Raw genomic sequence first — 16,026 nt, forward strand, 5'->3', positions numbered from 1 at the left:
AAAAGTCTCAGAAAAAAAAAAAACCTGATGGGACAATAGTTGAAACAATAATGGCAAAAAAAAAAAAAAAAAAAAAATGATCATCATTAAAACTTGATGCTGGGCACCCAGGATTACAGTTTACCCTTGAAATAGTCAGTTCTTAACGCACCAACCCCCAGTGCAGTTAAAAATCTCTGTAAAACTTTACAGTCAGCCTTCTGTATCCATGGTTCCACATCCTTGGATTCAACTAACCTCAGATGACATAACACTATAGTATGTATTTATATTAAAAATTCCATGTATAAGTGAACCCTTACAGACTCATGTTGTTCAAGGGCTCACTGTATTTATACTAGTCTCTCTAAAATTTCTTTTTGGTTCTTTCTTTGGATTTCCATCTCTCTGCTTACATTGCCCATCTGTTTTTACATGCCATCTAACTTTGTCCATGAAAGCCCTTAGCATATTAACCAGTCGTTTTAAATTCCAAGTCTGATAATTTCAACATCTCTACCGTGTCTGGTTCTGATGCTTGCTTTGTCTCTTCAAATTCTGAGGTTTGCGTTTTGTTTTGTTTTACTTTTAGTATGCCTTGTAGATTTTTCCTGATAGCCAGACACGATACACCAGGTAAAAGACACCACTGTAAGGAGGCCTTCAGTCACACGGCGGTGGGAGGAGGGGAAGTGCATGACAGACCTATGATCAGGTCTCAGTCTTTAGTGAGCCGATGTTTCTGGACTGGAAAGTTGACTGCAGGTTTTTCTCCTCGCTTAGGTGGGACAAAGTGGCCATCAGAGGCTGGAGTTGAGTATTTCCCAGCCCCAGGTGAGTCAGGCTCTGATAAAACAGGTGAGGCTCTGGTTAATTAGTTTCTCCTGAGGACAGGCCAACCAGTCCATTCTGAAGGAGATCAGCCCTGGGATTTCTTTGGAAGGAATGATGCTAAAGCTGAAACTCCAGTACTTTGGCCACCTCATGCAAAGAGTTGACTCATTGGAAAAGACTCTGATGCTGGGAGGGATTGGGGGCAGGAGGAGAAGGAGACGACAGAGGATGAGATGGCTGGATGGCATCACTGACTCGAGGGACGTGAGTCTGAGTGAACTCCGGGAGTTGGTGACGGACAGGGAGGCCTGGTATGCTGCGATTCATGGGGTTGCAAAGAGTCGGACGCGACTGATCTGATCTGATCTAATCTGAGGACAGGCCTTGTTAAAGAAGAAAAGTGCTCTGGCACATTTCATAATATGTTTCTTCCTCCTCCCCTGATAGAAGCATGAGGGGATTTTTCCTTGGTATTTACTATGGGAACCTGCTTGAGTTCCTGGAGATAAATCTCACAGTATTGTCCCCTCTCCCAAGCCGGGGTCCCCCTGGAGTTTTGAGCTCTGAGACTTGTCCCCACTGAGCCTCCAGCAATTCAGCAGTTATAGACCTGCCTGAAAGTTTCTGTTCCAGGAAGCCATGCCTCTCTGTATTCACCTTCTGTCTCTCCAATCCTGGGGGCAAAAGTTTGTCCTGTGTCCTCCCTTCTCTTACAGATCCAAGATTAGTTGTTAATTTTTCAGTTTGTTAGACTTGTTACTTGCTGTTAGGATAGGGTACAACTTCTAAGCTCCTTACATTTGCAACTGGAAATTGAAATCACAGTAGTCTCTACTTTGGTGTGTGTTTGCAATTTTTCAAATAAAAAGGTTAAAATTAAATTAACAAAACCCATGCTCTAAATTAATCCATATAATTTGCTTTTCCACTCATATATGGGGACACTGAGAGAGGGACCAGTCACTGGCCTTTGCTAAGGTGACACATTTAGTAATAATGGCTAATATTTACTAAAGACATACAATGTGCCAGCACCTTTCCAATTACACTGCATAATACATTCCCCTTAATTATCAAACACTATGCACCAGGTGGTATTATAATCTCCATTCTGAGATGAGAAACACCAAAGGGTTGCCCAGGGTGACAGAATAAGTAGAGAAAGTAGAATATAGATCCAAAACGTGTGGCTCCAAAGACTCCACTCTCAGACCACTGCCTAACAGAGAAGTAAAACTGAGATTAGAATCAAAGTTTGTCTTTCTCCATTGGCAGGACTTACCCATTCCACAGTGGCAGACTGGGACTTTGGGAACTGGGTGGTTCCCTGGTCATAATCTTTCAGTCCATTGCCTGTCCAAGTTTTTTCTCTCAAATCTATACATTGTATTGACAATATGCCTCACTCTACCAGGGATGTGACTAAACTGCATAGTTTAGGTTTTCCATCTCTTCTACTATGAACTATAATGTACCCTAAGTGCTTTAAACTATAAAGAGGACAATTTCACTCATTCACCAACTAGCATTTTAAACCGACAACCATTTGTAAAGTTATTTTCAAAAGAAGCCAAAACTTGTGGTAAAATAAAGTTCCGCTTTGAAATTTCCTAACGTCCTCAACTGCAAATGTCCTTTAGTGTACACCTGCACCATTTCAGGGTGAGAAGTAAAAAGACTCATGAGTGAGGAGGGATTTGGACTATGAAAGTTTGTTTCCAGGAATGACCTGAGAAGAAGTACAGGGAGCTGCCTGGGAGTTTTCAATTACTCTCCCTTCTAAACAGAGGCGCTTTTTGTCACTTCTAAGCACTCCCCTTTTTTGAGTCAGAGCCTCAGCTACTCAGTCTGAAGGCATGGCTTATTACTCCTAACTCAGAGGAAGTGAGAAAGTATAATTTACCAAAATACTTAGTGACAAACAGCAGGAGGGGATTTCATACCTAGGCCATGTGAAGTACTGAAGTATCCTAGGCCTTGTCTGAAGGGATCTTCCAACTCCATCAGCAGCAGGACTGCCACATCCCAACTGTAACAGGAATGTTTATAGATGCGGATTAAGGAGAGGGAGGGTGGGTGTGTGTGTGTGTGTGTGTGTGTGTGTGTGTGTTCATGCTGATTAGAAGTTAGAAGAGGTCGTAACTTATCTAGAAACATAGCAAACTTTTTAAAAGGGAGCAGTCCTTCTAAGAGTTAACTGCTGATACAAAAAGTTGATGCAATATTTTATTGATTTCAGTTTAACTTGTTTCTCTGAGGTCCTAAAATATCCTTTTGTAAACAGGCTTGTGAGTTAGTGAGAGTGGCTCAGTCGTGTCCGACTCTTTGTGATCCCATGGACTATACAGTCCACGGAATTCTCCAGGCCAGAATACTGGAGTGGGCAGAGTCCCTTCCAAAAGGGAATGAAGGGAAAGTAAGTAAAACAGTGCCAGACTCACAGACACAAAACATCGGATCTACTTGTCCACTGTATTCCCTCAAACACCCCAGCTTTGCAGAGAGGATGTCAAAGCACTGAGGATTGATCAGCACTGAGCTATGCAATGTTCTCTGATGCTTCACCTTCTTAAGAAATTGAAATACTGAGATTAAGGAACATGAGAAAGCAGAGTGAGCCATATTTAAACACTTAATGTTTTCAAAATAGAGAGTGGGACAGAGAAGACAGAGAGGCAAGCTCCTGATACCAGGCTCCTTAATTATGTGGATCTCAAACTCAATTACAAACACATAAAACAGTCAAATATTTAATAAAAAACAGTTGGAACTTGACCTCAAACACTCATAGGTGCATTGTATGGATCAAGTTTCCCAGAAACAGGAGTAGTAAAAGCAGATTATGTATAAAGAAGTATTTTCTCTCTCCATCCAAGTAAACTCTTCCCCTGGTAACTGAGCAGCTGTTGCAGTAGCCTATGGGAGAGGGGTCAGTTGCTTCCCTTTCTTTAAGCTCCCCAACACTAGACAAAGGTAAATCAAAATTTGAATTCTTCTCAGCTTTCAGAATTTCTAAGAAAATAAAAGTTCATCCCAGAAGATTGGCCTAAGTCGATCAGTTAGATACTGTGAGGGGATCGTCACTGAGGAAGCTGGAACTGCTGGATTTTTAATTTTAACATTGGTGTTATTCAGCCCGGAATGCATCCTAGGTCTCAGCCCTCAGCGCGTGTCCCTTACAATCACAGCCACCAGACATTTTTCTTTCACTGTGGGAAAGTGTCAAATCCTTTTTCTTTGTGTGCATATTTGAGTCACAGGAAATAGTCTTTACATTCCACTCTTAGGAATGAATGAGGTGTGAGAACATTCTAATTTCACAAAATGCTTCATGTCTTTATCACAGTGGATTTGCCTTTTTTATATATATATAACGGTTTAAAAATTCTAGCAATTATAAAAGTGATATAGACTCATGGAAAATTCAGAACACAGACAAGAAAAGGAAAAAAGTGGGAGAAGCTATCTAAAGTCATGCAAAGACAACTACTGGTAACATTTCCTGTTGTTTGGAAGCCTTTTTATTAAAATGTGAATTATAAATTTTTCATTACTAAGAGTCATCCTCACATTTTTAAAAAATGTATCTATGAAATGAGTTACAGTTTCATTACACATGATTCTGATAATTATAAATGTGTAGTAATGGCAACATTAATACAATTTTTGCTGTAAATAATGCTATTGCAATAAACAATAAGCAACAATGAAAGCTGAGAAATAAACCTGAAACTATCTATATAATTTTAGAAGTAATAAGGATAACATAGGGCTTCCCTGGTGGCTCAGTCGTTAAAGAAGCTGCCTGCAATACAGGAAACTTGGGTTCGATCCCTGGGTCAGGAAGATCCCCTGGAGAAGAAAATAGCAACCCACTCCAGTATTCTTGCCTGGGGAATCCCATGGACAGAGGAGCCTGGCAGGCTTCAGTTCATGGTGTCACAAGAGTTGGACATGACTTAGTGACTAAAACACCACCAAGGATAATATAAATAACATAGGCCCTGGTTAAAGTCAAAAGAAATGGGTTTAGGTTTCAGCTGGGATACTAACCTGTAGTGTATTTGAGAATAGGTTGCTTTAAGCCAAACCTGTGATAACTCTACCTGGGAATTCTGAAGGTTTCCTCTAATTGCCCAGCTGAGATTCTGTAATGGTGATGTGAAAGATCACCTTACTCTTCTTCCCTACATATAGGAAGGTGAGCACCCAGTGCACCAAAGGGGCTCTTTGAGAAAAAGGCTCATAGTAGATTCGTCTCATCAAGAACTCCAGCAAGGCCTTAGCTAAATGGAAAAGCAAGAAAGAGGTGCACAGGGCACAGAGAAGTGTACCTCTTCATTCCCACCCACACTCTGAGGATCACATGTTAGTTTCAGATGCACCAGGTAGAGGGGAGTGGGGAGGGGTGATTCAAGACTCTGGACAATAAACAGAGGCTCCTCCTCCCAGTAAAAAAGAATAGATTGCTTAACCACTCTGAAGTTCCGTTTTTTCATCTGTGAAATGAAGAGGTCAAATTTTAATCCCTAAAGTCCTTTCTTGTGTTAAGGTTTTTTGATATTAAAATAGGTGATTAACGTTAACAGTTGAGCATTTGTTTGCTGGATTTGACCTGTACTTGCAACCACCTCTGATAATCAAATTACTAATTTCTGTTTTCTACTTATAGATGAGTTCATCCAGATGATCACTTTAATTCTTTAATTTGGCAATGAAAACACTGCCAAAAAAATCAACTTGAGTTACTCTTTAGTCACAAATTCATTTGTGCTCTAAAACTAAACTGAAATAGGGCAGAAACAACTTTTAGAACTGCAGTAGCATAGTCAAGTTCTTCCCTCAAGCAAAGTTTCAGATAATCTATAACAATATTAAGAACTCCATTTGTACAAAACAGAAAATCCACAGAAGAAGCTTGAAAGACACTTGAGCAACAACATAATATAGTCTTGCCTTATACCATGGATTGCAAACTCATATAAACAGGTAATATAAATGTCTCCTTATATCTGTCTCATTTCACTGCATGAATAAACCCAATGCCAGAGTGACAGGGGCTATAGCAAACTGGAAAAAGTGTGTCCAGAAAAAGACAAAGATCTACCAGATTACTGGCAGGAGGAAAGTGAGCATAGCATAGTCAAATCTTTTGCTTTTTCAAGAGAACCTGGCAATCCAGATGTGTGTGTGTGTGTGTGTGTGTGTAAAATTCCAAGTTTATAATTTTGGCTCAAATTTGCTTTTTGTTTTCTCCCTTGCACGGTGTGGGTCAAACAGTAAAACTGTGGGCCACCAATTTGCAAACCTTCAACCTGTATAAAAAATCTGATTCCCTGCATAATCTGGAATGTACACTGCATAGACATGCTACAGAAGCAGTCAGGCAAAAAGTGGAAGGCCAAGCCAACCATCTGTGGAAGAGAGAGCTTCACCTATCTACACTGCCTTAAAGCTTAAAGAAGTTCAGCATATAAACCAAGGAGATCCATTTTGGAAGTATTTTCTCCAAATAGCTACATGTTTTCTCACCTATGAATAAAATAGCTGATGATGACTGGATTGCTCACAGGTGGATAAACATACAGCTCTCTGGTTTTCAGAGTCCTAAGATGATTTTTAATCCTTTTTAAATTAACTTGGAAAAAAGTCTTACCATCAAAATATGCAATTTACTTGAATTCAGTTTGAACAATAAAATTATTCCAAAGCCTCTGAGCACCACCCCCCTCCCCCACCTCTCTTGAGCCAGGAGAAAGGGGCCTTATGCAGAGAAATAGTCTGCTGCTTTGCTGATGTGCTTAACATCAGACCACCTGCCCCTCCCTCTTGTTCCTATAAAAACATCTGCACAAAGGGGGCCCAGCTGGCTTGCAAATATGTTCCAGGATGCAGCTTTCAGCCCCTTCCTATCACCCTTTGTCTTGGCTCCTTCTGCCAGTGTGCATTTCCCTTTTAAACATCTAATGCTTAGTGAAAAAAACCATTGTTAACAGGTTAAAAGTTAATGTGCTTCACCTGTCTCACCTCCTTCCATTAGTACACTTGGACTGGCAAAGGGGGATCTGACATACTACCTGTTGGCCTATCTCTTCCATGGAGGATATTATGAGGGGTGCTCAAGAGTTGCTCATCAAAATGTCAGACTCAAATCTGGTAAAGTCATTATAACACCTGCTTTCGGGAATTCTTGTGAAATCTCACTCCTTTTCTCTTTGTATAGAGCCTTCTGTTGGTCAAGAAATGCACCTACCTATGACTTTTATTTACAGTTCAAGGCCTATTTGGGGATGGTGAGGAGGAAAGAAATTTCATGAATCAGCTAGTGGTGAACAGTCCCAGCGGATGAAGCTGAAAGGCATCCAGACTGCTTTGGAAGCCTCTTGAGATTAGAGGGTTCTTACAAGATTGCCAGGGACTCCTGAACCTCCCATTAGTTCAGACTCAGTATGCTATGAGAACAGTTTTACCTGGAAACTATCTCAACTCCAGTCAAATATCTAATATTCAGATAGATTAAAAAGAAATAACATGAAAAACAAAAAGAAGAAGAAAAAGCAAGTCTGAAGTACCTGAAAGTCATAGAAAAAGCTCAAAATGGCAATCCTTTGAAGAATGCAGAAGCAGGGTTCCTGCAACTAAAGCATATATTCAAGTCTTCACCTCTTTCTATGCACAATGACACCCAGCCTCTTCTATACTCCTCGCCTGCTGGTCAGCCAATGACACTCTAAGTAAAAGGGAAATGTGGGTCCTCCTGGCTCACTGGGAGATCTTAAGTAGTTTTTAATTCCCAAATCACTCATGCCTTTCATCTACCACTTCTGCAGCTAGAATGGATAAGAACTAAAAGGCCATAAACCTTGAAGATTCAAAGGATGGGACCTTCCCCAAATTCAGCTGCTAATTTTTCTAAGAATGAGCCATGCTCTCCCACCAGTTAGTGTTGGTAGATGTAGTCAATATAGGACACTAGTTAAATTTAAATTTCAGAAGACAGCATTTATTGTTTAGCTGAAATAAAATATAACTGGCTGTCCTGTATTTCACCAGGTAATCTATTACCAATGGATTTAGGAAAGTGGTTGGAACTTTAGAGCCTGGTGAACTGAAAAAGAAAATTCATTCAACAAAGCAAGTGGATAGGAATTTTAATATGCATAAAGTTCTTACTGCAAGAAAAAGGCTAAAGGACCCACCTATGGCTAGCCCAGTGATTTTTTCACCACGGCTGTACGTTAGAGTCAGCTGGGGAACAGCAAAGCATTTCTGATGCTTCTACTCAGCCCTAGACCAAATGCATCAGAATGGAATACTTTAAGATGCCTCCTAATTCTAATAAGCAGTCAGATTGAGAACTATTGAGATAAAGAAGCAAGGGAGAAAAGCTGAAGAGCAGGTAGGGAGTGTGACTGTTTTAACTCAGGTTCCCAAACTTCACTGCGTATTGCCTTCTCCCTGGGGATTTTTAAAAAGCACTGATGCCTGACAGACACCCCCAGGCATTCCAATTTAATTGGTGCTGGGTAGAGACTGGGCACCCGGTGTTATAAAAGCTTCTCAGGTGTTTACATGTACAACAAAGTTTGGGGGGCATGCTTTGACACTTAAATACCTCTATTTATTAGGATGGAAGCAGCACCAATTAACTTCTGTGGGAGCAGAAATAAAATCAAATCTTTCAACTATATTTAAGAATAAATTAGATGCTACTTTTTCAACCTAGTTTTTCCATGTTGGCTGAGAAATTTAAACCCTATGAATAGTATGCTGTTTTTAAGAGCTTAACTCTGTCTGTTTATAGAATGCCTATTAATTCCTTTGCCAGGAGTTTTATAGGTAGAAGAAGGACTGTCACCCAAGACACTTTCATAACTCCCTGCCTTCAGTCATATGCAATAATACTGATTAAGTGCCAGTGTAATTCAGAAGCCATATTTATGTCCGTAAAGGTTTGCTCTATGCACAGACTGATGGATTGGCATGGGGTTGGGGAGAGTGTGATGCCAACCTCCAGACTGATTTACAAAAAGGAAAAAATAATCTGGATCTTGCTATATTCAAGAAAAGGGACATGTATTTCTCTGATCTTTCTTACAAATTGCTAAGCTCACACTGATCCCTGAAACTGTTAGTCTTCCAACATTTAAAAGGTTACTCACCCCCAGGAGATTATTCAGCCCTGATCTGACAGAAAGTGCAAGAACATTGCTTTTTAGTGCCAAACGCCAATAGATCTGAATTCCAAAGAAGCACGCTTTATGGGAGGATATGGGCCTTAACCCAGCTGGTGGGGTAATCTGAGAGCCAAGGGAAGACAGGACTGTCAGAGAGGACACCTGACAAGTTCCAGAACTTGAGCTTAGGGAAGTATTTTACAAGACTAACCAATTTATCCAAAGTAGCTGAATACTGCTGGCACGCAGCACATCACGGGGAGTGGATAGGGTTCATTTGCGATAAAGCAAGAGTCTGAGTATCCTGCCTGATAATGGAGAGGCAAGTAAGTGGTAAAACAATGATTAACGCAAAGCAAGATCACATCTAATATTAGGGCTGCCTAAGGTTTTATCACTGCAATAGGAAGAAAGGGAGCTTTTCCTATCTATATAAGGTACATAAAGCCTGAAAACCACTTTCTCATGTCTCATATTTTGAGAGAACTTTGAAAACAGAAAATTATCTTTTAAATACACATAATTAGCATTTCTTGTTACTGTGCTTTTGAGTCTTCATATATAATCAAAGAACTTTAAAGGTTACTGGAAACATACACTCCTTTTAATATTTTCTATTAAGGAAAAGGTAATAGGACAGCATGTGCCAGACGTATTTTGCAGGAAATAGATAAACCTGTCTGGGACATAATAAAATATTAGGAAAACATGAGTTTTAAAACTTTAAGTTCGTCGAGAGTAGCTTTTCCTTTAAGGAAACAACACATGAGAGTCTCGATTTACACAAAAGTGAACATTTACTTTAACCAAGGAGTCTTTGCTTTACAGGCCTCTCCAATAGGGTTATTTTATATGCCAAGTTCCCTAGTACAATTTAAAATGCTTGAATTACAGAAATTACATCAATACATAAATTCTGAATGAAGAAATATTAGTTCAAGTGAGGGACACATATCATCATAGGCAAATGCAACAATAAAAAAGTTCAGAGGGTATCAAGTATCCTATTTATTCAGTGTACTGTCTCTGTGACATGTAATCTGTTTCATGTAAACTGATTCATAAATTTTTAGCACTTTTCATTTAGGATTAAGAATAGTAATTTTAAAACAAGTTATTTGACTTTGATCTCTCAAAGAGAGTTTATAGATTCCCCATTTAAATGAATGAATTGCATTCATCAAACATGACTTTAGCAACAAGCACGTCTCAAGCACTTGCTGGGAGAAACCATAGTGAGCAAAACATATATTGGCCATTTCCATTCTGAGCAAACTTACCTTTTAGTGAGGGAAGCAGACGTAAATTACCACAAACTACTATAATTGTTTCAAAGGATAGGCACAGGGTGCTATAAACTGTACATAGAGGACATGCCTGAGGATAAAGATTCAGAACAGAGGGAGTGGCATTTGAGCTGAGATAATGCTGTTGATAATATCAGCTACTATTTACTGACTTTATGCTAAAGGTTAAAAAGTATTAGATCACTTAAACTGTACAATAAATGACTGAATTAGACACTTTAATTATCCCATTTTATATTCCAGGAAACTGAGGCCTAGAGAGGCTAAGCAGTTTCTTAAAGGCAATCAGAGGAAGTAACAGAGCCTGCAACTGAACCCAGCTGCTGACTGAAGAACATGTATTGTATTCTTAACCATTAGTCACATGGCTTCTCTAGTGAAAAAGATGAAATGGTGTTTATCTTAGTCTGCTTGGGCTGCAATAATGAAGTACCTAAACAACAGAGAATTTACTTCTCACTGTTCTGGAGGCTGGAAAGTCCAAGCTTAAGGTGCTGGCCCACTCATTTCCTGGTGAGGGCTCTCTCCCTAGTCTTCAGATGCTTCTCTCACTGTCAGTTTATAGCTTATGGTCTTTTTTGCTTTGGTGCAAAGAAAGGAGACATCTCTCTTTCTCCAACTCTTCTCATAAGAGGCTACCAATTCTATGGGATTAGGGTCTCATCCTTATGACCTTAATTAATCATAATCACCTCTAAAGGCGGTATCTCTAAACATAGTCATGTTTAGGTTAGGGTTTCAACATATGAATTTGCAAGAGACACCATTCAGTCCACAGCATGGAGTAAACTAGGTAGGAGAATGATGGGGAGTAACTATGACCTCAAAAGACTAAGAGTACAGGTTATAATAAATATGTGCATTTGCTAATCTTCTGGCTGAAACTAGCATAATAACCATCAGTTCAGTTCAGTTCAGTCTCTCAGTCGTGTCTGACTGCAACCCCATGAATCGCAGTATGCCAGGCCTCTCTGTCCATCGCCAACTCCCGGAATACACCCAAACTCACGTCCATCGAGTCGGTGATGCCATCCAGCCATCTCATCCTCTGTCGTCCCCTTCTCCTCTTGCCCCAATCCCTCCCAGCATCAGGGTCTTTTCCAATGAGTCAACTCTTTGCATGAGGTGGACAAAGTATTGGAGTTTCAGCTTCATCATCTGTCCTTCCAATAAATACCCAGGACTGATCTCCTTTAGGATGGACTGGTTGGATCTCCTTGCAGTCCAATAACCATATCTACAGACAAAATCTAATTTCTGTAACAGAAAGGCCTGTAGGACAAAATATTTTCAAAGACTGTCACCTAGTGGCAATAGGCAGGAGGTAGCTCACAGTGACTGTTACTGAGCAGGTGAAGTCAATGTATTTTGTGTGCAGTCCCAAGTTGTCCCCAAGGAATAAAATACATTAAATTGAGCATTACAACATCAAGGCAACCACCACTTCTTCCCATGCAGAAAAGTAGTGTGACAGTTTCAGGCCCTCAGAGAAAGAACAGTATTTAAACTATCCCATTTTGAGTCAGGCCAAATAAATTTGGCCTAGCAGCACAGTGAGTAATATATATCATAGCTAGTGAGTGTGTTTTATTCAGCAATGTAGATTTGGGTCACAGTGCTGGATAAAGGGTTACAACTAGCTGAGGTATGTCATAAAATAAAAGGAACAAGTGACAGACACTGGAAGATAGAAAGTCATAAGTAGAAACTACGGTTCTACAAATAGTTGCAAAAAATCAGGACGATAGATTTTTTTTATATGCATATATATCGTGAACTAACTAGAGTGGGTACTATTCTTGGAAAGTAAAAACCGTAACTGCATTTTAATTCTAACTGGCTTAGGTGTTAAAATCATCAGAAGAAGCAAGCTTAACAGGGATGTAATGATAATGTGAAGTGGTGCCAGGAAAGGGATTACTTCCAAGCTGTTTGGATCCTTATTTTCCTTTACTCTAGACTGCTGCTGCTGCTGCTGCTGCTAAGTCGCTTCAGTCGTGTCCGACTCTGTGCGACCCCATAGACAGCAGCACACCAGGCTCCCCCATCCCTGGGATTCTCTAGGCAAGAACACGGAAGTGGGTTGCCATTTTCTTCTCCAATGCATAAAAGTGAAAAGTGAAAGTGAAGTCACTCAGTCGTATCCGACCCTTAGCAACCTCATGGACTGCAGCCTACCAGGCTCCTCCGTCCATGGGATTTTCTAGGCAAGAGTACTGGAGTGGGGTGCCATTGCCTTCTCCTTCATTTAGGATAAACCTTCCTTTTGATTCAACTAAGACATTTTTCTCAGAGGAGCCATCACTAGATTCTATTCTTGGAAGTTAGTAATTTTCAATTTTAGCCTCATAAACTCCTAAATGTAGAATTAGAAGCTGACAGGTTGAAGTTGACTAGTCCATTCAAGTTTGGACATAAGTATTATTTTACTTTCTTGTTTTGGCCATACTGCACAACATGGGGGATCTGAGCCCCCCGACCAGGGATCAAACCAGTACTCCCTGCAGTGGAAGTACAGACTGCCAGGGAAGTCTCAGATATAAGTATTATTGAGTGTATTGGTAAACAATTATTATATTTCAAGTAACAGAAAACTCAGATTGAAGCTATATGAGCAAAAACTAAACAGTTCAAAGATATCTCTAGCTTCAAGAGAAGCTTGATGTAGGACCCAGGCAGCTTTTTGCCCTTCTCTATCAGCTCTGCTTTCGATTCCATTTCAAGTCAACTTAAGCTTCATGGACCTAAGATCGCACTTGGCAGCTCTAGGCTACAAAGTCTAAGTACAGAAGGGGTTAACAAAATCCAATTTTTTCCAACAGTCCCAGTGATTACCTCGTGTTATTTCACCCACTTGGATTTAGTCACATGTATATCCCTGAACCAATTATACCCAGGGGGACCCAAGAGTTGAAGGACAGGATCAATTTTAAACAGTCCACATGGCTGAAAATGGAGAGAAAGATGACTTACCCAAAGTATAATCAGAATGCTTTGGGCAGGACCAAGAAGAGGGAACTGACGCTAAAAATTCAACCAATAAATGTCCACAATATTGGGATGAGGCAGCTTTGCTATGAGTGAGGACTGCACCTATTTGTGGGGAAAGGAATGTAGCAGTAGGGCTCATGAAGAGTCGAAGCTGGTGCTACTATACAAAGCCAAGTCAACAGAGACTGCAGACTAGGCTGCAACGGTCAGTATTAACACTAAACTGTCAAACCCACCACCCAGTTCAATTACTCACTTTGATATCAAATCATCATAAGAGATCTGTGACAATTCAAATTTCCTGATATCTTTTCGGATGGGTGTTCTGTTTCTTTTGCTGGATCCTTAGTCTCCTCCTGTTCCATAGATTAGAACAATGACCAAAGTCCTGCACACAGCTCTCTCTACTCTCTCTAAACCTCTTTCTTGACTTCAGCCATTCTCCATGTGTTAATGACCACAACCTTAAGTGTAACTTCTAAAACTTCATCTTCTGGTCCATCCTATGAGTCATGGAACTTTGTAAATTGATCCAGCTCTTATTTGCAAAACTCTGTCTTGGGGTCCTGGGCTTGTTCTTCTTTTGCCCCTAGTTCTTGGGCCAAAGCTTAATAATATGAAGGAACAAGAAAATCTTAAGTTGTACTCTGAATAATAGTTTATTGTTTGGTAAATGCCCCTTCCACTAAACACTAAATACCTTGAGGGCAGAGAGTATTCACCAGTGGCACCAAAACAAACATGATCATTTAGTAAGTTCATGTCAAAATACACACAGCTTTCAGTGCAATGTAACAACTCCCTTCTACACCATTTTTGATAACCAGTCCTCTCTTTTCTACTAAGCAGTCATAGTTAAGGAATGATGGCCAGTTTACTACAGCAATCTTTCCCAGTTTTGAATAGCTATAATATTAGGAATTATACAATTAGAAATATTAGTAGTAGTATTATAAGTAATATAGCAATATTAGGACTGATTTCCAGCATCAAAATTCCCTTGCTATGCTTGATGCGTGCCTCCTCACACTTTTTTGCATGAGGAGGCAAAAATCCCATCTCTTATTACGTAAACTAAAAAGTGACAAATGCATTTATTTTCCTGACCCTTGGCATTTAGCACATGGTATGTGGACCTCACCTGGGTAGGCAGATCTGCATCTGGAACCCTGAATCTTCATTATCCAGGCAGGGAGAATCTAGAATTCATTTCACTTGTGACATCTAGTGTCCAGTGATGGTATAGGCAGCACCCTATCCAGATGGCTCCTAAAAACTGACTTTAATTTTGATATTGGTAGCGTCTATGATTTTACTAATGCTGCCTACTTCCCTAGAGTGTTTTTCTCTTCACTTAGCTCAGCCGTTTTTCAAGGCCCTACTCAAGCGCCACCTGCACGGTGAAACATTAAAGGGACACCATAAGAAAACTGACCTCTCCCTTCACACATCTTTAGTGTAGGGTATATACCATTGACATGACATTCATACATAGCCCGATGGTTATTTGAGTTTGTTTTTATTTAATCCCCTACTACATTGTGAGAATCTTCCAGAGTCGAGTGGCAATTACCATATCTCTAAATTCCTTGCATTTTGCCTAACACGTTATGGTCACTAAGGGACATGTGGACACAGGGATGAACTGGGAGAGTAGGACTGAGATATACACTACCATGTGTAAAATAGATAGCTACTGAAAAGCACAGGGAGCTCAGCTTGGTGTTCTGTGATGACCTAGAGGGTGTGGGAGGGAGGTTCAAGAATGAGGGAGTATATGTATCAGTTCAGTTCAGTTCAGTCCCTCAGTCGTGTCCGACTCTTTGCGACCCCAAGAACTGCAGCACGCCAGGCCTCCCTGTCCATCACCAACTCCCGGAGTTCACTCATACTCATGTCCATCTAGTCGGTGATGCCATCCAGCCATCTCATCCTCTGTCGTCCCCTTCTCCTCCTGCCCCCAATCCCTCCCAGCATCAGGGTCTTTTCCAATGAGTCAACTCTTCACATGAGGTGGCCAAAGTATTGGAGTTTCAGTTTCAGCATCAGTCCTTTCAATGAACACCCAGGATTGATCTCCTTTAGGATGGACTGGTTGGATCTCCTTGCAGTCCCAAGGGACTCTCGAGAGTCTTCTCCAACACCACAGTTCAAATGCATCAATTCTTCGGCACTCAGCTTTCTTCACAGTCCAACTCTCACATCCATGCATGATCACTGGAAAAACCATAGCCTTGACTAGACGGACCTTTGTTGGCAAAGTAATGTCTCTGCTTTTCAATATGCTATCTAGGTTGGTCACAACTTTTCTTCCAAGGAGTAAGCGTCTTTTAATTTCATGGCTGCAATCACCATCTGCAGTGATTTTGGAGCCCAGAAAAATAAAGTCTGACACTGTTTCCACTGTTTCCCCATCTATTTCCCATGAAGTGTTGAGACCAGATGCCATGATCTTCGTTTTCTGAATGTTGAGCTTTAAGCCAACTTTTTCACTCTCCTCTTTCACTTTCATCAAGAGGCTTTCTAGTTCCTCTTCACTTTCTGCCATAAGGGTGGTATCATCTGCATATCTGAGGTTATTGCTATTTCTCCCGGCAATCTCGATTCCAGCTTGTGCTTTTTCCAGCCCAGTGTTTCTCATGATGTACTCTGCATATAAGTTAAATAAGCAGGGTGACAATATACAGCCTTGACGTACTCCTTTTCCTATTTGGAACCAGTCTGTTGTTCCATGTTCA

General features: G+C 40.5%; 1 long non-coding RNA gene across 1 annotated transcript in view; it reads right to left on the reverse strand.

Annotated features, from left to right (window-relative positions):
* Window positions 1–16,026, reverse strand: part of LOC138984236 (uncharacterized) — a 264,839-nt gene that overhangs the window by 246,330 nt on the left and 2,483 nt on the right. The gene's annotated exons all lie outside the window — the stretch shown is intronic.

The sequence above is a fragment of the Bos mutus genome, chromosome 20 (assembly GCF_027580195.1).
Source record: "Bos mutus isolate GX-2022 chromosome 20, NWIPB_WYAK_1.1, whole genome shotgun sequence".
Classification (NCBI taxonomy): Eukaryota; Metazoa; Chordata; class Mammalia; order Artiodactyla; family Bovidae; genus Bos; species Bos mutus.